The sequence below is a fragment of the Lissotriton helveticus genome, chromosome 11 (assembly GCF_964261635.1).
Source record: "Lissotriton helveticus chromosome 11, aLisHel1.1, whole genome shotgun sequence".
Classification (NCBI taxonomy): domain Eukaryota; kingdom Metazoa; phylum Chordata; class Amphibia; order Caudata; family Salamandridae; genus Lissotriton; species Lissotriton helveticus.
Genome location: NC_136072.1, coordinates 74791418 through 74817049, shown reverse-complemented (window position 1 = coordinate 74817049; position 25632 = coordinate 74791418). Strand labels below are relative to the sequence as shown.

The 25632-nt window shown below is 42.6% G+C and overlaps 1 protein-coding gene and 1 long non-coding RNA gene across 3 annotated transcripts in view; one reads left to right on the top strand and one right to left on the bottom strand.

Moving 5' to 3' along the window:
- The window catches only part of LOC144791617 (dehydrogenase/reductase SDR family member 4-like), a 482332-nt gene that overhangs the window by 126818 nt on the left and 329882 nt on the right, over positions 1-25632 (bottom strand). The window lies entirely within an intron of this gene.
- LOC144791622 (uncharacterized) lies at positions 532-1281 on the top strand. Its single transcript, XR_013602439.1, has 3 exons — positions 532-674; positions 762-816; positions 1097-1281. It is a non-coding gene; the product is annotated as an uncharacterized LOC144791622 (long non-coding RNA).

Genomic DNA, 25632 nt, shown 5'->3' with positions numbered 1-25632 from the left:
GCCACCAACGTTAGTGTACATATAGACGTACAATTTGTATCACCATTGTTGATTTTGTTCACTTTTATTGTATTCATTCTAATCTTCTTCTTCTTTTTTTTTTTATTAGTGTTATTTTCATGAGTTATCTTTCTTATGTTCGACTTGATGAATGAGTATTCATTCATATAAGATGACTGAGGTTTATAGAATTGAAGAGATTTCTTCAGTAGAACGATAGTCTGTCTTCTAGTTTAATCACAGTCCGCTTTTGATCTCTATTTTGTGGAGGGTTACGTGTTGATAAATAAATAATATTGTTTATTGTAAGCGCAGAATTCCCACATTCCCGTATTTCAATATGGTAACAATTTGGAAGTTAGCAGGTATTGTAACTCTATGTCTCGTAAGGAAGGGGGCAGGGACACCAGTCCGTTGTTTGTGTTGGACGTTATATTACGTAGCAGCACGTAACGCCATGATACGGCGTGTTGTGTCACACTAGAACGAAAGAGGGAGCCGGAGCCGGCGGACCAGGAGAAACGAAAGGTAGACATCGGGGGCAGTCTTTTTTAAAACGAGGGCTGGGCAGCAATTACAGATGCATAGTGATACAAATAGTAAGGGAGATTTTTGTGTTGCAGGTAGAACATTGAACCCAGGATTTGTCAAACTCCAGGGAGATACGAGAGGAAGTAAGTGAGGGGTTAACAGAGGTTGCTGTACAGACATTATTACGTCTGTTGCGTGTTATCTTAATAGCGGTTTCGCTTTGCCCATAGATACAGACGTTTTTACTAGGATATCGGATTAGGAGACTACACACCCGCTTTGAGGGTATGTTTGTTGTTTGTTTTTAGTTTTTTCTACTTTTTGCACGTGTCATGTGTAAAACGTTCGTTGGTTGCACTATATCACACTTGATGGCATGTATAGGGCACAACTACCACATAAACAACTGCTTTATATTTGGATTGCTGGCACGCTTGGATACACGAAGATAATGTAATCGCTTGATTTATTGCATGTGTATAAGCTCTCAAGTGAAGATGATGATTGAAAAGTATATGTACATACTACCATTTGGTCTCATATTATAAAACATTTGTTTATATAGCATTTCCCCTGACGAAGATGCTGAAGCATCGAAATGCATTGGGAGTCGTCGCGAGTTTGGATAAATCCGATCTGCTATATTTGTATTAGTTTGGCATTTGTTAGAAGAAATCAAACCATATTCTCAATGAAAATGAATTGTGAAAATTGATGGTAAAGAACGGAAAATACAAAATATTCTTTCAAATGAGCAGTAAACAATTCTTGAGTTGATATTCCACTGATTACTTTCGATAGTTGAATTAATTTTGATGGTATAGTATTCATATATACATGTACTATATTGTACCTTTAAATGTGGAAGAAATGTTGCAGTAGTTGTTAAATTAAGTAAACGGAGAAAGAATTGATGGTGCACCTGTGCACGTTTGAACAGTGCATTCCTGCAATTGACACAGTTGTGTCTGAGTGTTCATTTCTTTGCCTGGGGTGTCCCATGAGTTTTTGGCCTGCGGCTCGGCAGTCATCTAGGGAAAGTTACCTAACCCACACATTTCTGAAAACCAGACACCTGGCGGAGTCCAGCGAGGTATGGCTTGCGTGGGTCCCCCATCATTCTCCTACCGCGAATACCCTGCAAACCACAAATTTCGATGAAAAATTCACTTTTTCCCAAATTTCTGTGAGGGAAAGTTCTGGAATCTGCGTGGATCCACAAATTTCCTCCCACCCAGCATTCCCCCAGGTCTCCCGATAACAATGGTAACTCACTTGTGTGGGTCGGTCAAGGACCCGCGACAGGCAAGGGCCCAAAACCCATTGAGGCGACACCAAAATAAGGGGTGGGCGGAATTTGCATAATGGCGTTACACAAATTTCCCCAAAACGGTAAACAATCTCCGCGAACACGTGGAATTGCTTGTTCACGATGCTTTTTTCCTGTACGCAATTGCTGTTTGCGTGCTCGGGGGGAAATATCTCGCGAACTCGTATTTTGAGAGCGCAAACAAGCAAATAATTTCGCAAAGTCGCAGAACACAGAATTTTGGGCAATTTCGCGTTCTCCGCGGAATGCTAAAATAATCAAAATTCCGCGAGTGGAATGGAATTTACCGCCCCAGCCTAATCAAAATTATCTATCACTAACCAACCTGGATTTGCATGGGGGAGTCCCATGAGTTTTTGGACCGGGGCTTGGCAGCCATCTAGGGAAACCTACCTAACCCACACATTTCTGAAACTAGACACCCGAGGGAGTCCAGCGAGGTATGGCTTGCATGGGTCTCCCCTCATTCTCCTACCCAGAATCCCCTGCATACCTCAAATTTTTATGAAAATTTCATTTTTTTCTCAAATTTCTGTGTGGGAAAGTTCTGGAATCACGTGGATCTACAAATTTCCTCCCACCCAGCGTTCCCCCAGATCTCCCGATAAAAATGGTACCTCACTTGTGCGGGTAGGCATACTAGCTGCAACAGGAAATGGCCCAAATCGTACTGTGGAGACTTCAAAATTACCTATAGCAAAACTACCTGGTTTTAGGGGGGTGGGGGCACCTGAGATTTTGGCCCCGGGCTCGGCGGCCATCTTGGGAAAGTACCAACCCAAACATTTCTAAAAACTAGCCATCCGGGGGAGTCCAATGAGGTATGGCTTGCGTAGATCCCCCAACGTTTTCCTACCCAGAATGCCATGCAAAACTCAAATTTAGCTAAACAAAAAAATGCATTTTCCACTTATTGTTGTGTGGAATCACTGTGCTGGCACAAATGTCCTACCACCCATCATTCCCCTGTAGTGTAGTTCCTACATTCCCAATAGGCTCTGCGCATTGGAATAATATATTCAGCAGTGTAGACGTAGGACTGAGGTCATCTAGGTCTCTACTGACTATATTAGACTTAATTAGTTTTGTCAGCTAGCTCAGAGGTCACTAGAAACGTTCTCGAATGTTCAGGAAAGAGTTAACTCCCCTGATTTAGCATAAACATGACAACTTTGCTCCCTCAGAATAAAGAGTGTATCTCTAGAGTCGTGTGAAAACAATAGACAGTTATTTCACTCAGTCAATCGTGCATACTTAGTTTCACCAGAGTGCAGAGAAATAGAGAGACGGGCGTTTTCAATAAAAGGTGTTATTCATTGAGCAGTCTTCTTTCTCATGCAAGAGAAATGAATTGCCACAATTGCAATACTTGTCATGAAGTAAAGTGCGTACAGTAAAAGGAGTATTATGAAATAATACTGTAAAAGCATTGATATGGTTTCTTAGCCATATGATACTTTAAAACGGATAAAATATATACATACATAAAAACATTGACTAACGTACTCAACTGGTGCTTCTAAGATACGCCTACCCCAGTGTACCTGACCTAAGCCTAATACGTGGGAAGGAGTAAGTAAGTTGCAGTTTAAGTTAAGTTGGTTTTTTACAAGAATCTGAATCAAGAAATCTCTTAAGGGTTTAGTCAGCTCCGTACCTTGGTTCTAGAATGTAGGAGGTCTTGTATCTCTCTCTCAAGACTCAATCTCCCAGCAACCCGCAAGGGTGACTGGAAACGCCGGAGCTAAATTTTCTCGGCTGGAGAAAAATACAGTGTCTTTCTCAGTGCGTCAAAAGGGAGGGTCGGCTTCCTTCGGCTCTCGCATCAGCTGGGCGTCGGGCAAGTAGATAGCCGCTCTGCTCCAAACCACCGTGTGTTTGCTTAAGGCAACGTTGGTATATTTATACCTGAAAGGTGCCGGGTTTGACGTAAGGTTGGACATAAGACGTCACTAAGAACTAACAGTTCTTTCTGGACACCAGGAGTTCTTGTGCAAATAAAAACAAAAGCAGGGGGAATTCCCGGGCTGCTGGAGGCTTGGTTTGTTTAAAGAACGCGTTGTACTTTCTAGGAGTCTAGGGGAGTAGCCTTGCCGTATTTGGACTGCATGGGCTATGACTAGATATGGACATGATTCCTATGCCTTTATAAGGATATGCTTTGTTATAACCACATAAGGGCATGAATCAGGAATATCGAATTGGGGTCCTAGATAGAAACACAACACCCACTCCACGTATTAATGTCCATCATTACTAAAAACTAAGCAATATCAAACATATAACGATGCATGTGTGTTTTACAACCCACCCTAAAATACATAATTCGCATTTGAAATGGTATGTGGTAAATACACGAAAATGAGTATTGGTACTGTACGCTTTTCAAGCAGTGTTATCATTCAGTTAAAAAATGCATATATATATCAGCTGAACGAATTGCGAAAATTACACATGAAATGGCTCTGAATACAGAAAAGAAGGTCGAGACCATTTCATCACATATTTATACAATACTGTAAATGTGCTAGAGGCTGAGGTAAAATATTGTTTCTAGTGTCTCTAAAAATAGAAGCTCTGTTCTCTAAGAATAGTTCTACTTTAAGCAGATTACTGTGTGCCAAAAAAGGTAAATATTTTGGAAATGGAAAAAATTATTTCGTTTTCAGGGGAAAAAATAATTCCAAATGTTTTCAGTAGTCTTTGTTTGACAAAACTGAAGGCCGAATTCAGAATTCAGGGAACGCTGTGTGCTCGTTGTTTTTAAAAGTTATTCTCGTTGACTGGAGAGAACATCATATCAGACTGGCTTGCAAAAAATTGGTCTACAACATCAGGTGAAAGTTCGACCAAGTTTGACAATGCTGAAATGGTGCATATGTGAGAATGATTGCTATCATCGATGTTGGGATCAGCAATGGTCACAGATGGTTGTACCTGTTTGTTCCTGCTTTCCTCTCGTACTTCACTGCCACCTAATCGTAATGGTGAAGTCTCAATGAATGCCGTCATCAGAATAGGTAGCCGCTGGGGACAACACGTTGCATGAGTCGTTACCGGACCTAGCAAAGTATTGATATCCATTGGTACTGCTGATGGTAGTGTAAGACAGACGTCTAACACGTATTCTTCTCCGCATAGCAGACATCGAAGCACAGGTAAGATGCAATCTTGCCAGATTGGTCTGAATGAAAGAAACCAGTTTGCACTTAGATCTCTTAGCCGGGCCAATCCGAGCACTTTAGTGATGCGGTCTCGGTAGCGTATTGCTAAGATCGTTTCTTCCATTGTAGCTGGAGTTTTGTCTGTGGCTTGGCTTGCCATATCCGAGCAGAAGGATCAAAAACAAAATTCCTGCTATGAGTCCCAAAAGAAGAGGCAGGCCGCCCAAAAAGGAATGGACAAAATTCGGGAAAATGCCCAGACTGTTTCAAAGGGTGCTAACAGTCCCGAAAAAAATTGTCGTAAATACATGTGCGATGCCACTGGTATCAGACATGTTTAAGATTTGACCTAACATTTCTACGAAATGCACGGGGCAATTTGTTGATAATAGGGAATGTATCTCTGCTGCTGTACTTGCAACTTGCAGATCATACGTCTCTTTGGACGAGGTTAAAGGCACAGTTGTCTGTAAAAGAATGGACTTCATTCTGCTTAAAGTATCAATTCGAATAGAAGAGATATTCAAAGAAGGCCATATTGCCGCCTCCATGTCTGGATTGCTGTTTGGATACAATACTTGCATACAGCAAGTGACCATGGAACTAACGCTCACGAGATAGGTTTTTCCTGGCACCGTGCCACAACAGCTGTGGTCACTTATTAGAACGTAGCTGCTGTTGGAAAGCTGTCTGAAAAATGGCTCTATCTGTGCTGCAGGAGTGCCGTGCAGGTGACATGAAAGGTTATTTGAAGACCCTTCGCAGGCTCCATGCATGTTAATACCTTGACACAGGAGTGTACCACTTAGTGATTTTTTACAATTGTTACCACTAAGAAATACCTCTTTTTTTCCTTCACTATAACATTTGTGTGTATAAGGTAAATTCCATGTTGACTTGATGTATCCTTTACCCAACTTTTCATACAGGCCTGCTGGTATATATTTTTGGCAATACTTAAACTGGAAAGTTGTTATTGGGATTGTAATTGTTCCATGTATTATCCATTCAATGACAGGTCTCTCTGACATTGTCAATGGTAATCTCTCAAGTTTTTCAATGCTCAGAATCGTATAGTCTGCTCCTTTTTGTGCCAAACTGATTTGTTTATCAGTAAGGTTAAAGATAGAGAATAATGACGTTACGTTGATTAAACGCCATGGCCCGTAGCCTGAATGCAGATTTTGCAACGTCCAGCCAAGCTGTACAATAGAACATAATTGGGACTGACCATGTTGTAACATTAGTAAGTCCTGCTCTATGATATCAATAGCAGATGATACAATGCTGTCCAGTGAATATATTCTGGAGGACAGAGTCGTTAACCCATTGTCCACTACAGAAAGTGATTTTTCCAAATGTATACGATCAATTTCTCGTATTTTTTCAGCTGTTTCAATTTGTGTTACTTTCCAAGCCTCGTTGTAAGTAGCGTATATACCGGCGTATATGAAACGTTTTTGGCGCTGTTTGCGTGGTCCCAGTATGAAATCACGCAAGTCAGCACCGCCTTTAAGTAAAGTCAAGTGTTGCTTAATTTCAGCCAGTGTGGATTTCTGTAGCCATTCGAGGCAGAGTTTCCCTACACTGTATGTTGTAACTATCCCTGGATGCTGTCTCTGGGAGTATCTAGGGTCTGGCCTGGTCTGTTTAAACCCCTGTGTTTTGTTCAGGAATCTATCTTGACAGTTATTTGTGTCTGTGGGCCAGATCAACCATTTTTTCCAATCAGGATTTGTTCTGTTTTGGTGTAAAATATGGGATACGTCTATCTCCACATCTGTATTGCTATTACTATCAGGCATGGGCTTTGGAATAGACGGTTTGTTTAAGTCTTTTATCTTGGCTAAACCAAGACAGGTTGTTTGCTGAATTGTGTCATTCAGGAATATTATCTGTTCTGGGATCATGCAGGCTCTAAATAATGCTTCCAGACCTTGTACCTGCCAGTCTTTTGAACCCCAGATGGTTTTTGTTTCAATGTTGTTTTTTCAAAATTCAAAACCAAATGTAATTATTTTTTCATAAAATGTTTCTGAATATATTAATTTAGTATTTGTCAACATTGTTTTCATTCCTGTCTTATTTAACATTTTGAAATAAAACGTTTCTGCATTACTGTTGTTAAACCCTGAGAAGTATTGGAATTTCTCGTAAAATGTTTTTGAACTGCCTTTTGGCGGAGTTGGACAATGTTCCCATTGATTATAATTCAAAACATTTCTAGGTCGAGCAGATTTATGCAAATAGTGATGACCAAAATGATTATAACAGTACATTTCTTCATAATTTGATGAACCCTGCAAGTAATCATGTTCTGTAAATGTTGCTGACATTACTAAATCTGACATCATATTATTAATATTTTCAAAGTCCCAATCATCAGAGAAAGTACTTGGTGTCACAAAGTCACTTAAGGAAACCTTAAACTGGTGTGGATATTTCAAGAGCTCAATCGGGCCATAGATTTCATAATCCGTTTTGTCCCATGCTACCCCACCGGGTATTGGATTGGCTGTGATGTTCACTGATGACAGTTCTCTTTTCTCGATGTGAGAGGATCTGTGAGGCTTTAGGACCAAGTTGATGTTCTGACTTGCTGTGTCCATTGTACTGTATTTTCCATCAATGAATCCACCCAAACATAAAACCATGATGAGCCAAATCAGGAGGAAAAGTACACCTAACACAATCCAAAATTCAATCCATGGTGAAATCAGATAAGTTTCTTGTAGTTGGTGAAAAAGTTCAGTTACTTTGTCTTTGAAAGTTTTTGTTGCTGTTGTTTCTTCAGGCTCGCTTGGATCTTCAGAAAAGTCATCGAAATTGATGAAGTAGCCAGATGCAGTTCTGTCAATTGTTGGAATTGCTTCCGGATTTTCATTTGCTTTTGGATTTTTCTTTGTTTCATTAGCATAGTCTGAGGCTACATCGTTGTAGACAGGTGTTTCTTGACGAACTGTTGCAATTTGGGTTTCAAGAGGCACAAGTTACATGGCTTTGTTGCATAGTCCTTTTTTATTCACTGCAGGTTTATCAAAAGTGATTAGACTTTCAGTTTGAACCTCTTGGATTGTAGCAAGATTTGGTCTTCTGCTATTTCTTGGGAGTCCACTGGGCCTACTACTTATTATTGGCCACATGATTGTGGTTTTACCAGGTCGATGGATACAACTCGGTTCTCCTTTTTACCAGCAAGGGGCGGTAGTACAACTGATCTTGTTCCGCTGACAGCTAAGACAGGTACTGCTTTTCTGTAAGAAGGCCCAAATTCCTTCTTCACCGCGATCTTTTCTCTGACCAGATTCCCAATCTTTGGAATCCAGACAGGTCTTGCTGGGACAGGTGGTTTCTCTTCAGTGGCTGTTGGCTTTAACTTTATATTACTCAGACTTCTTCTTGTTTCATTTAAGTCCTGTAAAACAGCCAAACGATCTTTGATATCAAAGGGTTTTTCTTCTACCACTGAAGTCTGACAATCTAGATCCTGGATCTGCATTCTAGTGCCGAACAATAGTTCGTAAGGAGTGAAACCTTTTAGAGAATTTCTTGGCAGATTGTTAAGACTACGTTGGACACTTGTTAAATGTTTGACCCACCCATCACCCGAACCTAATACTCTCGCCGTTATAGATTGCTTTATGTCATGTTTTTTTCTTTCCACTACCGCATTACCCTCAGGATGGAAGGGAGAAGAGTAATGCAATGCAATGCCCATGCTGGTCATGGCCTCTTTGTAAGCTCGAGAGCTAAACGCAGGACCCTGGTCAGAATGTAGCATGCCAATTGCATATGTGCCGATAAAGACTCGCAAATCTTTTATAACAGTTCTGGCGTCAGCCGAGCGCTGGGGCCACATCCAAATGAATCTCGTGCAGGAATCCACTGCAACCATGATATATTTATAGTTGCCATCCCTTTGTAAGGGACCACAGTGGTCCAGGTAAACACAAGCTAATGGTTTATCTGAGATTAGAAGGGGCGTCTGTGCTGGTCGTTTTACTGTTGATACTTTCATTCTTTGGCATATTTCACATTCTAGAACATAATTCCTAGTTTGTTTTCTCATGCGCGGCCACCAATATCTCTGTTTTAATAATGATATTGTGGCTGAAACACCAGCATGTGCAGAAACGAGCCCTTTGTGTGCCGCTAAAATTAGTCCTGATCTGTGTTCCATGTTTGGAATTGCCCTATCCCCCACTCCAGGCATTCGAGCAAAAGGAACATTATTCGCATCAGTTATGTATGAGTATTTTACTGGAAAGCGTTTCGGAAGTGTTTTTCTATCATCTTTTACTGAAGCACTGACAGCTTGCACTATATCGCTGTCTATTTTTGTTTTTGACCGGGTGATAGCAGCTACGGAAGCCGTTTGCACAGCTGCCTTCGCAGCTTCATCAGCCAATGAATTCCCCGCAACGTGAACGCCATCACGTTGATGACTCAGTGTATGTATCACGTGAGTCTTTTGTAGTTCTTTCTGTAAAAGAACTACTTGTTCCCAAAGCGTTTTATGCTTGATTGTGCCACCCTTTGCATCTTTGAAGCCGTTTTGAACCCAGTTCTGCAAGTATTCATTGTAAGACTGGACGCAGTAATATGAATCGCACACTATTAGTGTGGGGAATTCGCGATCGGTGTTTTCAAGCGCCATCTTAAATGCTAGTAGTTCAGCTCGCTGAGCTGTACAATCTCCTAGAGATTGGGTTTTAGTGACCAGTGGTCTAAATTTTCCTTCGTGCCAACGACCTTTAACAATCGCGCATGCAGCACTGTATGCTTGTTTATCCGTCTGTATATATTATACAGCCGTAATGTTCCAGAGGCAGGATTTCGGTTGGCAGAGGACATTCATATTCATATTGGAGAAATTATTGTGTTTTTAAATTAGGATCAAATTCGTATACTAAGTCTGTTGCAGCAAGAGAATTAACCCATTGTATCCATCATGGATGTAGTGCTTTAGCATTTGTAAAGCTTGCTTTTGTTACTGCTTCTAGGGCTGGTACTGGTGTAACGATTATTATTCGTTTACCTTGTGCTAGGGCTCTTTCTTTTGCTACAGCAGTTTGAACCGCAGTTAGAATTTTTTCAGTAGAACTGAATTTCAATTCAGCTTGTGTGTACAAATGTGATTTGTAAGCTATTGGTACCGTTTCTCCCTCATTAGAGGTCAGGTACGTGAATCCGCATCTTCCTGGGATGACTCGGATTACAAGGTTGCGTATGTTTTCGCGAGTTTGCAGTTTTGTTTTAGTTAACATGTCTGTTTGTAATGATCTTAAAATTTCTGTGTTTCTGAGTCCAATTGATTGGTTTGAAATCAGGTTTTATTAATTCATAGAGAGGTTTAACCCTCTCTGCATAATTTAGAATGTATGTTCTTCCAAAATTCAGGAATCCTAGTATTGATTGTAAATTCTTCAGCGTTTTTGGAGCTTGGAGTACAGCACATTTCTCTAAGAAATTGTCTGCTAGGCTTTTGCCTTCACTTGATAATTCATATCCTAAAAACAGGACAGTTAGGTGAGCAATCTGTGACTTCTTAAAGTTGAATTTATACCCTTCAGCTGTGAACCCAAGTATTATGGTGTTCACTCTTTTCAAGTGAGTCTCCAGGCCATCATCTGTGAGATAGATGTCATCGACATATGATAATGCCTCATCATCATATATTTGTAGTAACTCTGTTACTCTTGCTGAGAATAATCCTGGGCTATTCTTGAACCCCTGTGGGAGTCGACAGAATTGTTTTTACGACCCCATTATTGAGAAAGCGGTCAAATACCTGCTTTCAGGTGCAATGTTTTGACAAAAGAAACCATTTGAGATATCTAATGTTGTTTTATATTTTTTGTGCACAATGTTATTCATTAGTGCTGCACAGTGTGAGTTTTGTACTGCAAATGTTTTGCAGCAGGAGTTTAGGTGTCTGTAGTCCAAAACTAGACGATATGAATCGTCTGGCTTGGAGACAGGAAACAAAGGATTGTTCATTTGTGAGGTGCATGTTTCAATCACCCCCTGATATTCAAGTTGATCTAAGATCTCCCTGACTTGCTTTTTAGCTTCTTGTTTAACTGGGTACTGCCTTTGTGCAGTGGGTTGATTTTTTAACTGGATTTTGTGAGGAGGAGAATCCTCATCCCATCCTACAAGATTTTTATATAATGCAGGATCTTGGGCCACTGCCCATTTTCTAGCAAATGTGTATTTTTTATGAATTGGAATATGATTTGAGAATGCAGGCATAATCATTTCTTTGCCACGAGGGCACTCCCTGACAAACTCTGGTGGCCAGTCTTTCTCAGCTAACAGGATGTCATAGCCTTTTGAAAGGTTATCCCAAAAGAGACCCCTTACTTTCATAGTCTTGTCCTCCTCTATACGCAATGTTATTTCGTATAATTTATGGGGTTTGCTAACTCTGGTGTCTGCAGTTTCCACTTGAATGTATTCATTCGTGTCCACTGTCTCCAGAAGATTCATCAGGATCTTGAGAGCTATGGTTACTTCTGCTGCGCTGTCTAGCATTGTCTGGGCCCACTCTCCGTTTTTCAGTTGTGTCCTCAGTATCCTTGGCATGTTTTGTTTTAATACTGGCTACCTTCTTTCTTGGATATTGTAATTTTTTACTTTGATGAGCAGGTTCCTTGTCTTTGGACTTGACGTGCTCCTCTTTGTGTTCTGACCATCCTCTTCTTTCCGATTTCTGTGAGGAAGTCTGAAAAGATCGAGAGGGACGTGTATCAATATCTTGATATCTGTCAGGTTTTCTCAATTTATCCCTATCTCTAAGGGATGTTTTAGGGTGCCATTAAACCAGAGCAGGTGCTCTTGGTAAGTTAGTGGGATTTCAACTTCCTCGAAAGGAGCGTATTCATCCGGAGTTTCCCCTATTTTGTAATAGTGGAAATCTTGTGTCACAGCGTGTGCTGCTGGAAAATTTATCCATGAATAGAATACCTCTGTCTGCCGATATTCATGGGCCTCTACCACGAATATGACTGTACCACCTCTTGGGGATAGTCCGTTTTCTATAAGTTTAATAGTTATAGTTCTTCTTACATTTACCGGAATGATTATAGCATTCGGGTCTTCATCTTGGAGACTTGAGTCATCCGCTAGGAGTTGAGCTGCTATTCTAGCTCTTTTTCTTTCGTCTTCACTTTCTCCCATTTTACTGACAGAAAGTTTTGTTGCAGATCAAGTTTCAAGGAAACAAAGATTAGGTGCACAATATTTTGGAACACTGTAGTAGTAGTAGTAAATAGCTTTATTTCGATATAATTCATATCATAAAAAGCAATACATATACATTAAAAAGAAAAAAACAACAATAAAGGCTAATACACAAATAATAACATATGGTATAAGAACAGTTTACATATAAAATTGCATATAACAATCTAAAATACTCTCAGGCAAGATGCGAAAGTCTATTGAATCTAATGCGCCATGCCCAGCCCAAAAACTTAGCCAGTCCACCTGCAAACAGGGGCCGAGGGTCCGTTTTTAAGATTCTTAGGGCCTCCTTGTGTGATCTAGTCCCGAGTTCTCTGCAGAGTGGCTTCAGCCATCTGCTACGGGGGACTGTATAGGCCGGGCATTCAAACAATAGATGCGAAACTGTCTCTAATCTATCCAAACAACAGGGGCAAAAAGGGGTTGTCTGCGCCGGGACCTTCCATCTAGCAGTCCTGTTTCCCACTGGGAGTACGCCTACCCTAAATTTGAAATAAAGGGCCCTGTCCCAGGAAGCCAAAATAGTATCCAGGTACGGCTCACAAAAATGCACCTCCTTGACCATTAGAAATTCTGTCGTTGACTTGCACAAGTTGGCATTACTATTTCTGCCCTCGATCACCCAGGACCACAATAGTTTTTTCAGTGTTGATTTGGGCGGGGCAGATCTAGTAATCCAGGCGTCCTCGAGGCCCAGATCTATTAGAAGGCGCTTAACTTCCCTTAGCCACTGGATCTTAGCCCAGCCAGGCATTCGGAGGATCTCTTTTAGACCATCTGCGTAGCTGGAAAGTTCAGGGACTCTCCAGATACGAGCCCATAAGAGAAGTGGGCGCAGCCTCGCCTGGTCGCCAATAGGGCGGGTGCCCATATCTAGGAGAAGAGGGAGAGTTGGGGTACTGTGAGGGAGGGCCATTAGTTCCTTATGAATTTATTTTCGGAGCGGGTCAGCTGGTCAACATTCTGCACACCCCATAGTTCTGCCCCATAGAGAGCTGCACTGACACCACGTGCCCTATAGATATCAAGAACCGGTGCAATTGGTTTGAGGGAAGAGGCACGTTGTTCCTTTGAAAGGGCCCCCGCCACCCTCTTGTGGGTCAGCAGCATTTTTTGATGGTGGTATTCCCAACTCATGGAGTCAGAGAGACGAATGCCTAGGTAGTCGAACTCCTTGACCCTCTCGAGTGGAACTGAATCTAGGGCAGGTGGTTTGACTGGCTTCTTCGGGGGGTTTAAGACCAGGAACTTAGTCTTCGCCGTGTTTATGGCTAATCCCCTTGAGTCACAGAAGGTCTTAAAACTGTTTAGAAGGCTCTGCAGACCCACTGGTGACTTGGAGATCAGGAGGGTATCATCTGCAAATAGAAGGGTAGGTATTTTCTTGCCCGCCAGGGATGGTGCATCTGCTGGATGTTGTAGCAGGTGCTCCACCACTCCCTTAACATACAATGAAAACAGAGTGGGGGCTAGAACACAGCCCTGGCGTACACCTCTATTTACAGGTATTTGTGATGTTTTTTGTCCCTGATTACCCCACCTGATCTGTGCAAAGTTGTCTGCGTGGAACCTTATCAGCATATCTAGTAGATAAGGGGGAATGCCTAACACTCCAGAGGTGGTTACGTGGGACCAGGTCAAAGGTAGTCCTTAGATCTATAAATGCAAGGTACAGACTGCCTTTGCCCAGAACAACCACTTTCCAAAAAAGCATCATCAACCGGAATGCTTGCTCGATCGTCCCCATGCCAGTTCTAAAACCGGCTTGAAAGTCTGAGAGAATGTTGTTCTCTTCGACCCACTGCAAAACCCTTCCTAGGACCACTTTGCCTGCCACCTTCTACGTGGAATCCAGGAGGCTTATGGGACGATAATTAGCAGGGTCGTCCCGACTCCCTTTCTTAAAGATAGGGACGAGCTCTGCGCCCCTCCATGAGTCTGGCAAGGCCGCACCAGCCAAACCAGCATTCATTAAGGAGGCGATAAGTCTCCCCCACTCGACTGGGTTGACCCGGAGCAAATCCCCCGGGAGGCCATCAGGGCCCGCTGCCTTGTTGGGGACCAAGCACTCAATCGCCCCTTCTACTTCCTTAGATGTGAATAGGAATTCCTCATTGGGCTCTATATTGCCCGAGGGATACTGTCCCACCTCTGCAGCTTCGGGGCACACGGCCACAGCATAAAGCTTGGAAAAATGATCGAACCACACTCCCTCAGTTATGTTGCATGTTATGAGAGAGTCCGTGGGTTTGTCCCTAGTTCTTATTAAGTCCCAAAAACCCTTGGAGTCCTTCCTTGAGCTTGCCGCCTTTAAGTCTTGCCAAAACTGATTCTTGTGCTCAACCCTCGCCTTAGACAAAGTCTTTCTGTAGTTGCGCCTGGCGAGGCTAATCTGGAACACTGTATCCTTCAACGTTGATTAAACCAAAAACTAATACATAGGTATCTCTTCCTACTAAGCTCCGGCGGATATTAACCTTTTACCCACTCCTGACGTCTTTTTGAGTATTTACGGGAAAAAGGGGTCTGCGTGAAAAAGCACGACTGAGTTACTCTAATGTCTTGCGTTTGATTATCGCCTTACCAAACGTTGGGCGCCATGTAGTGTAGTTCCTATATTCCCAATAGGCTCTGCGCATTGGAATAATATATTCAGCAGTGTAGACGTAGGACTGAGGTCATCTAGGTCTCTACTGACTATATTAGACTTAATTAGTTTTGCTAGCTAGCTCAGAGGTCACTAGAAACTTTCTCGAATGTTCAGGAAAGAGTTAACTCTCCTGATTTAGACAAGAAGGGATTAGCTTCTGACAACCGCATAAACATGACAACTTTGCTCCCTCAGAATAAAGAGTGTATCTCTAGAGTCATGTGAAAACAATACAGTTATTTCACTCAGTCAATCGTGCATACTTAGTTTCACCAGAGTGCAGAGAAATAGAGAGATGGACTTTTTCAATAAAAGGTGTTATTTATTGAGCAGTCTTCTTTCTCATGCAAGAGAAATGAATTGCCACAATTGCAATACTTATCATGAAGTAAAGTGCGTACAGTAAAAGGAGTATTATGAAATAATACTGTAAAAGCATTAATATGGTTTCTTAGACATATGATACTTTAAAACGGATAAAATATAAACATACATAAAAACATTGACTAACGTACTCAACTGGTGCTTCTAAGATACGCCTACCCCGGTGTACCTGACCTAAGCCTAATACGTGGGAAGGAGTCAGTAAGTTGCAGTTTAAGTTAAGTTGGTTTTTGCCAAGAATCTGAATCAAGAAATCTCTTAAGGGTTTCGTCAGCTCCGTACCTTGGTTCTAGAATGTAGGAGGTCTTGTATCTCTCTCTGAGGACTCGATCTCCCAGCAACCCGCAAGGGTGACTGGAAACACCAGAGCGGGATTTTCTCGGCTGGAGAAAAAGACAGCGTCTTTCTCAGTGCGTCAAAAGGGAGGGTCGGCTTCCTTCGGCTCTCGCATCAGCTGGGCGTCGGGCAAGTAGATAGCCGCTCTGCTCCAAACCACCGTGTGTTTGCTTATGGCAATGTTGGTATATTTATACCTGAAAGGTGCCGGGTTTGACGTAAGGTTGGACATAAGACATCACTAAGAACTAACAGTTGTTTCTGGACTCCAGGAGTTCTTGTGCAAATCAAAACAAAAGCAGGGGGGATTCCCGGGCTGCTGGAGGCTTGGTTTGTTTAAAGAACGCGTTGTACTTTCTAGGAGTCTAGGGGAGTAGCCTTGCCGTATTTGGGCTGCATGGGCTATGACTAGATATGGACATGATTCCTATGCCTTTATAAGGATATGCTTTGTTATAACCACATTAGGGCATGAATCGGGAATATCGAATTAGGGTCCTAGATAGAAACGCAACACCCCTTGTTCTCCCGAGCATAATAATACCTCACTTGTGTAGGTGGGCCAAAGGTCTGTGACTAGGATGAGCCCAAAACATAGGGATTTAGAGTATAGCACCGAGAATTCTAAGCGCTACATTTCTTTAAAATACGTTTTTTAGCCAATTCTGCTTTGGACACCCACACAAGTGAGGTATCATTTTACTCGGGACACCACGAGGAACGCTGTGGGTTTGGACATTTGTGCCGGCACGGTGATTCCACACAAACATATATGGAAAATGTTGTTCTTTCAGCTAAATTTGAGGTTTGCATGGCATTCTGGGTAAGCCATACCTTATTGGACTCCCCGGGTGTCTAGTTTTCAGAAATGTTTGCTTTTGGTACTTTCCCAAGATGGCCGATGAGCCCGATGGCAAAATCTCAGCCCCCCCCCCCCCCAAAACCAGGTAGTTTTGCTATAGGCAATTTTGAAGTCTCCACAGTATGATTTGGGCCATTTCCTGAAGAAGCCGCTATGCCTACTCACATAAGTGAGGTACCATTCATATCGAGAGACCTGGGGGAACGCTGGGTAGGAGGAAGTTTGTGGATCCACGCAGATTCCAGAAGTTTCCCACACAGAAATTTGAGAATAAAGTGAATTTTTCAGCAACATTTGAGGTTTGCAGGGGATTCTGGGTAGGAGAATGATGGGGGACCCACCCAAGCCATACCTTGCTGGACTTCCCCGGGTGTCTAGTTTCCAGAAATGTGTGGGTTAGGTAGGTTTCCCTAGATGGCTGCCGAGCCCCGGGTGAAAAACTCATGGGACCCCCCCATGCAAACCAGGTTGATTTGTGATAGGTAATTTTGATGTCCCCTCAATAGGTTTTGGGCCTTTGCCTGTTACGGGTCCTTGACCCACCTACACAAGGCACCAACCGCTTTACAGGCCATTCACACACCTTTCATACATGATACACACAAGTCCATTCACAACACTAGGCACAAAACCAACACATTACAACATTCACAAAAAAGGACAAGATACACCCTGCTTGACAAAAACAGAAAAGACACATTTTTATGCACAACCACCTATTCCTCAAGCACACATACATACTGGTTGGATTTGGCATGAGGGTGAGTGATGATTCAGTATATACAGTTGTATTAACCAGAGATTTCACAAAAATTAAATGCACTGTTAATTGAAAGGACGAGAAACTGAACCATTGACTCACAGCTCATGGGAAAAGCCACGATAAGGCACCAACCTCATTACAGGCCATTCATACACCTTTCAGACATGTGACACATACAAAACCATTCACAACGCCAGCCGCGGGCCCACCACCTTACATCACTCACACCAGCAGACAGCGCCATTCAAGGGACCACCACTTTCACACGCCCACATTCCTGACACAGCAACCACACCAGCTCACGGATTGCGTTGAGTGGCGTTTGACTAGCAGTGTGTGTAGTGACCAGCAGCTAGTCACTACTCACACACCGCCAGCCAAGCGCCAGTGCAAATACACCGCCAGCCAATCGCCAGTACAAACACACCGCCAGCCGAGTGCCAGTATAAACACACCGCCAGCCAAGCGCCAATCATAACACACCGCCGGCCAAGCGCCAGTCCACGCACACGGCCAGCCAAGCGCCAGTCCATGCACACCACACCACCAGCCAAGCGCCAGTCCACGCACACCGCCAGTCAAGCGCCAGTCCAAACACACCGCCAGCCAAGCGCCAGTACAAACCCACCGCCAGCCAAGTACCAGTCCACGCACACCGCCAGCCAAGCGCCATGCCAAACACACCACCAGCCAAGCGCCAGACCACGCAGACTGCCAGACAAGCACCACTCCACGCACACCGCCATCACATTTAGGATTCTTTTTATATAAATAAGAAAACACAAACAAATGCAAATAGATACAAATCTACTAACACAAAATCTGAAACTAAATACACTACACAAATGCCAACAAAAAATATTAAACAATAAAGGCCAGGCAGTTCACTTTACCACTCATGGATGCTCCCCAAAAATATTTTGCGTGTGGTATATTCTAAAAGAAGCAGGCACACACAGCCCAGGGTTAGAAGGACACTCGGGCAGTTCATAAGTCTCCTTCTGCATAACTCTTCACCAACAGGCTCTACATCTCCTACTGGGAAAGTCATTTGAGGGTGTGGGAGGAATGTGATCAGGAAAGTGGCGATCTTTCAATTTAGCATCATCCTCCACCACTCCAACTCTAGGAACACTTGCCTGTTCCACTAAAACAAGGCTGCCTATTACAGACTCCTGAAACTTAGCAAAAGTCATCTTTGACTTAGGAAAAGAATCCTGGAACACAACAAAACATTAAAGGTTGCCAAGTGGAAAAGATGGATAGCCAACGTTTTATACCAAATGTAAGCCTTAGGAAGAGCAGCGTAAGGTTAGAACCTCTGATCTACTCTGTCAACACCACCCATGTGCCTATTATAATCTAAAATGCACACAGGTTTGCGCACTTCAGCAATGTGACCCCAAACAGTCATATGTGCAGTGCTTTCATCATGGATGGTAGTCAGCATGTAGACATCTCTCCAGTCTGAAAACTTCACAGCTAGAAGCTCCTCGTAACGCAACGCACTGTCCCCGCACAAGCTTTTGACAAACAAGTTCTTTTGGGAAACCTTTATGGTTAGAGCGGATTGTGCCACAAGCAACAGTGTCAACTTTGGCCAATTCCCTGAACAACCGCACACCAGTGTAGAAGTTATCTACATATAAATGGTGGCCTTTGTTAACAAATCCTCTACCAATTTCCCACATCATTTTCTCAGTCATTCCAAAAGTGGACGGACAACCGGAGGTTAATCCTGGATTCCTTACTGGTTTACACCTTGAAATTAGAGACATATCCAGTCCTTCTGTCACACAGCATATACAGCTTAAATTCATAGCGTGCCCTCTTACTAGGAATGTATTGCCTAAAAAACAGGCAGCCCTTGAACAACACCAAAGACTCATCCACTGCAGTTTCTTTCCCTGGAGCATAGATCTCAGAAAATCGATCAACAAAGTGATCAATGACAGGCCAAATCTTAAAAAGACGGTCACAATCAGGGTGATCTCGTGGCAACGCTAAACTATTATCGACAAAATGCATCATTCAAAGCAGAAGCAAATACCTATCGCGAGTCATGACTGCCGGAGATATAGCAGTTGCCATCATGGGACTAGTAGACCAATATGAAGACATTGATGGCTTCCTTAGCAAGCCCATCAAAAAAGTTAAACCCAATAACTTTTTAATCTCTTCCAGATTTGTAGGAGTCCACCATGTAGCTCTAGAGTGGGGCCTAAGGCTGGCACTGTTGTCCCTCAAAAACTGTTTGACATACAAATTAGTCTGCTCAACAATCTCTGCCAAAAATACATCGTCCATAAACAACTGAAAAACATTATCTGCAGAAAGTTTTCAGTATTCACTCTACACCCTGGAACACCAGTAAAGTCTGGCAATGCCGGCTGCACAATGCCTGGGGCAACCAAGATGTCAGCACTTTCAACTGGAAGCCTTGCAGCCCAGGCTGCAGCCCAGATGCCTCTTGCCTCACTACACCGATGGGAAGCCTTGCAACCGCAGGCTGCAGCCCAGATGCCTCTTGTCGCCCTACATCAATGGGAAGCCTTGCAGCCCCAGGCTGCAGCCCAGATGCCCTTTGCCGCACTATACCAACAGGAAGCTCTGCAGCCCCAGATGCCTCTTGCCGCACTACATCAATGGGAAGCCTTGCAGTCGCAGGCTGCAGCCCAGATGCATAAACCCATACATTTAGAGAAGGTCTCGGGAAAATTTTATAGACCTGCAAGGTGTACTTCCCCTCAAACATGAACACAATACTCTACGCCTTGGGTCTAAATCTCTGAGAAATAAGACATATAACAGATAATTCCTGACATCGGAGTCAACAAAGACACCCCTATAGGAAAGGATTCACTCTTTATCAAAAAACCCATCAATCACAGGGGGTGATGTTTCATCATTTGGGACTTGCCGTCTCTCATAAGGGACCCATGTCTCCAAATTTGACATGCGTACCCTTTACCGATTGAAGGAAATGAGGAAATTGTCAATTGTTGACCCCAGAAAGGTATAACTCACGAACCCCAAAGGAATTTTTAGCACTAGATGGGACGGGTTTCTCAAAAAGTGCAGCACTAAACAAAAAAATAATGGTGTCTTAAAAATGACTAAAGGCACTCTAAAACATTTTATTCGCAGAGTGTCATTGTCATAGTTAAAAAGCAGTATGCTAACAAGTGGAAATTCCAATCGCTAGACCAAGTGATTAGGTCGACATGTTTCTGCCCTCACATGGATCTACTAGTATCGGGGCATTCATCAGGACCAAAATAAGAAATACAAGGCTGCTACTGTGTGTCACATAGGTGAAAAGAATTTAACCAGTGAAACAGAAAAGAAAAGAATTTTCTTATACTACACCGGTAATATCCAGTTAATCAAATATGGAAATGGTTACCGGGTACCTAGAAAAGAAAAGGTATGTTGGTTACAAAGATATTACCCACATGCTTATCTTACTCTCATAGAGATCAAGCCTCCCTTAAATATTGGGGCTATGTTTGACCAAAAGTTGGCTCCAAGTTAATCTTAGTTAGCACAAACACTTACCCATAACAATTGGGTGTCGCCCTCACCTCTACCTGGTCACTACTCAGGGAAGGGGGGCAGGCTCTGTAGAGAACAGAAGGCAAAGTCACTGATTTTATAAATCATGACCTGTCTAACTGTAAAACACACTCTGTTCCGCTAAAAAATTGACACATTTTGAAAGGCACCCAGTTGAAAACTCAAATAGGAATCAAAGACAGTGTATTCCAATGTAAAAGGAACCTGGTCCAATCAATTTATTACATTTGCACAGAAATCTCTCATCATAGTGATCAAATAGTTTCATTGATTTAAACTGTGAATAGATAGAATAGCCACAAAAAACGTTCATTTTGAAATTTACGTTCTAGAGCATAAGATACAGGGAGAGAGAGAGACCCCGTCTACATTTGCGTGGCAAGGCATATTACCACCTATACCAAAGGACAAACCCGCTAGTATACATGTGCTCAATGCGGCAAGTATAACACATTACCTAATTCTCTCACTTGGCTGCCATAAGGACAAACAAAGTTGTTTCGTCATGTCGGACGAGTTGTTCAGAGAAAGGCCATAGAAACCCATAGCGTCTATTCTGTGCATAAAATAACGCTCCAAAAGGTCGGAAAAAGGGAAGGAGGCTTACCTATCCGTCGTTACCCCATGGACGGTCATGTAGTAATGACCGGAGGTAAAAGACTCTCTCTCAAGCGTCCTAATTTCAAGGAAAACCTTCGCGCTCAAACGACCTCAGCTGCGTGGGTCCTTGAGATGTCTACTAATCTGCCTGCGTGAAAGGCTCGTCGGGCGCTCCAACTGCGCATGATAGCTGTGCAGACGTACATTCACGTCTCGGCCTGCGCATGCGTCAAGTAGGAACCCTATCTGAGCCCTCCAGAATCATACATCGCGGAGTTGTGTGAAAAAGGTAAAAAAAGTACCTTCCTAAGATCGTATCTATTATTGCATACACTGTCCCGCTTTAGGTGCACATTATAGAAAGGAATGGAGAAACAAGGCGTCAGTTAAATACCCTCGATAAGAAAGGTAGTTCTAGTGGATAAATATCAAGACGCTGCCGTAGTCAAGTGATGTAGAGTACATGTATGGAATTACAATGACAACCATGGTATCTCGTCGTTTAACCCATACAGGTCACTTCGCAATTTATGTACCCATCTTTGCTCCTTCTTTAGGAGAAAGTGCTGTATGTCAGTTATATGTGAGGGGATATATGGTTTTTCTAACACCACCCATCAGAGATCCAAGTCTGTGTGCCCTACAGACAAAAAATGGTTGGTAAGTTTCGTTGAACTTTTCTTGCACCGAATGGTGCTTCTATGTTCAGAGATTCTCACCTTGATCTTACGAGATGTTATCCCTACATACCTCTTGTTACATGGACACGTGATCAAGTAAATGACTCGATAAGAGTTGCAATTTGTATGCTTGTTGAGCACCCAAGGGGTAGAAGTACCTATATCTACTTCCCTCGTGTGACTAGTTAAGGGACAAACTGAGCAACTGCCGCAAGGGAAGTGTCATATCACAGGCGGTAAACCCCAGACACCTAGTGCAGCAGCTGAGGGTTTCTTATCTCTTGGGCGAGTATGCACCAACTGGTCTTTCACATTGCTGCTCCTTTTGAAAGCGAAGAGGGGTGGTGGCAATGCCTTTCCATCAATTTTTTTAAGATGCTCTTCTTCAGTGCATTGGAATAACTGCAAAACGTATTGACACATGTGATTCTTTGTGTTGATCTGTCTTCTACGCTAGCAGGTTTAGGCTCTAATAGGGCATCTCTATGATTGTTAAGTGCCCTCTTTAATGAAGCTTTGATAGTCTTTTTAGGATAATGTCTATCTAGAAGCTGAGTAGACAGTTGGTTCGCATGTTCTCTATATTTTGAAACCTCAGAGCAATTCCGACGTATTCTCAAGAATTGTCCAAACTGTAAGTTTTGTTGAAGTGCTTGGGGATGGTAATTCTGAAAGTGCAGCAGAGAGTTTCTAGACATTGGTTTTTATACAGTTCAGTGTGAAGGCATCCTCCTTGAGGGAAAATCTTCAAGTCTAAGAAGGGCAGATTTGCCTTTGAAAATTTGCACGTAAACTTGAGAAATTCATTCCTCTGGTTCAACCATCCATGGAACTCATTGATAGAGGCCGATGATTCTCTCCATACTACAAAGATACCATCTATGTAGCGTCTCCATGTCACAATGTGACCTACATAAGGATTCGACTCAACCAGTACTTCGGTTTCCTCAAAATGGTGGACATGGAGATTCGCCAATGATGGCGCGAAAACACTGCCCATGGACTTGCCAGACACTTGCAGAAAGAGATCGTTTTCGAATTTAAAAAAATATTCTTTCATAGCTAAGGTTGCACAGGACATGATGAAATTAATGGGCGTAGTGTCATCTAAATCTGTTTCTCCTAGCAAGGTTTCAATCACCGATAGTGTTTCGTTTTGCGGGATACATGTGTACGGTGATTCTACGTCAAAAGAGACGAGAAAGTCTTGATCTTCATCAAATGGCATGTCTGTCAGGATCCGTAGAAGGTCTTTGGTATCCTGTATGTATGTAGGCATACATTTTACAATAGGTGTAAAAAAAAAAATCCACAAAGGTGGAGAGAGGTTCTAATAAGGACCCCAAACCTGAAATGATAGGCCTACCGGGAGGTGGAGAAACACCTTCATGTATTTTTGGTAATACATAAAAATATGGGACTACTGGATGTGAAGTCATCAGGAAGGCGGCTTCATGTTCAGTGATCCAGCTCTCTCGAGTCGCTTCGTCTACGAGATTTTTTATAGGCGATGTCAATCTCGGAGTAGGATCCATTTTGAGAAGTCGATAAAATCTTTTGTTTTCCAATTGGCTCCTGCATTCAGAATTGTAGGCTACAGCGTCCAGAATCACCGTGGCGCCACCCTTATCTGCGGGTTTCACAATGATAGAATTATCATTGGATAGTGTAGACAGTGCAAACCTTTCATTCTTGGACAGGTTGTTGAACTGTTTTGTATCAGTTTGGAAAATCAACTCTGCGTCTTTGAGTACCGCTCTTTCGAAAGTAAGTACCTCCGGAGGTGTGAGACTAGAGGGTGGATTAAAAGTTGATTTGGGTTGTAATCCTGTATTTCTGTCTGGTACATCCTCTTCGTCTGTTACAGGTTTATGGTGAAAGTAGGCCCAAAGTCTTATTTTTCTGAAAAAAACAGCAAGCTCCTGTCTAGTTTCAAAAGGATCTCCTTTGTAGGTGGGCACAAATCCTAGTCCTTTCTCCAGAACTCGGCTTTCATCTGCAGTCAAAGTACGTTGACTCAGGTTGACCACTAAACTCGCGCATTGCTGGGACCTGGTTGAGCCAGATCCTGCTGGTTGCTCCTGGTTCGTGATGATGGAGGAGGGCTCCAATGTACATTTGTCTGTGCTGTCCTTCTCCTGCCTCTGGATTGGCGTGGGCCTTGTCCTAAAAAAGGCTGTTGAGAGAAATTATTGTATGGTTGATATGGATACATCTGTGCTGGGAAAGGAGGTTGAGCATAATTATAAGCGCCTGGTGGAGCAGCCCAGATGCCTCTTGTCACACTACACCAACAGGAAGCCTTGCAGCCCCAGGCTGCAGCACAGATGCCTCTTGCGCACTATCGGCACATCAATGTCCTCCTCTAGCACAGGCACTTCATCTGCACTAAGAGTAGCTTCATCCGGACTGAGAGTAGCTTCATCATCCGATGATTCACGTGGAGAGAAAACTCCCTGCCTGAATCGTCCCCTGCCTCCTCTGCCTCAGATGCAGAGTCAATCTCTGAACAATGGTCAGAGGAAGACTCAAAAAGCATACCAACAACCTGCTGAGCAGTAATCCTGCGGCTAGCTATTATCATTACTAAGAAAGGAGACTGCGCAATCAAGTCAACAACAACCAACACTGTGCAAAACAAGTAAGCAAAAAAAGTGAGCCTTTATCACAAAGATCTATATACTCAAAAACTATATGATTCACTTACAAGAGACATCTACACTCACCAGCACCTACTCTGCAGAGACACAGCAAAAACTAACAAGATCCCACTAGAAAAAAAAAACAAAACCAATTACTCACAAGACAACAAAATACACATCAAGCACAAATGCAAAAATTTTTTCGACACTCAAAAAACAGAAGCTAAACATACCGCTATTATTACAACATTTGCAAAAAACACATTCATGCAGAGAAATAAAACTCATTTACATTGCACAAAAAAGGTCTCTTACCAAACACATGAAACCACACAAACAGCAGAACCACCAGTAACGAAACCGCAACGTGGAATAGTCTAAAGAGCAAAAGCCTTGAACTAGAACAAAAAGGGAGAAATAAAGTATTACAATTGCAATTCACAAGAAATAAAACAATGAACATTATAGCATGCTATGTCACTACCCAAATGGGGGCAGAAAGACCAAACAAATGGGCAGATCTGCCCCCAGAATACACATAAAAAATATATGTCCCCTGGAAGCGTCCAATTTATGTATTTTAAAATCCCTGGCGCTAGTGGGTGCCTAATTTGAATGCCCCCCCGCCACCCCGGGACAGATCACCTTTAGACAAGAAGAAATACTATGAACCATCAGTGTCAAAATGTAGTCATTGTATTCAGAAAATAAAATATTTTTACCACCTAAATATATTATAAGTGAGAAGCCAAAAAAGAAAAGAGAAAGAATAGACATATATAGATAGATAAAATGTGTGCAGTTTGACAGTAGAAAGGAAGGAGGGGTGAAGGAAAGAGCTCACCGTCACTGAAAAGGTTCCTCAG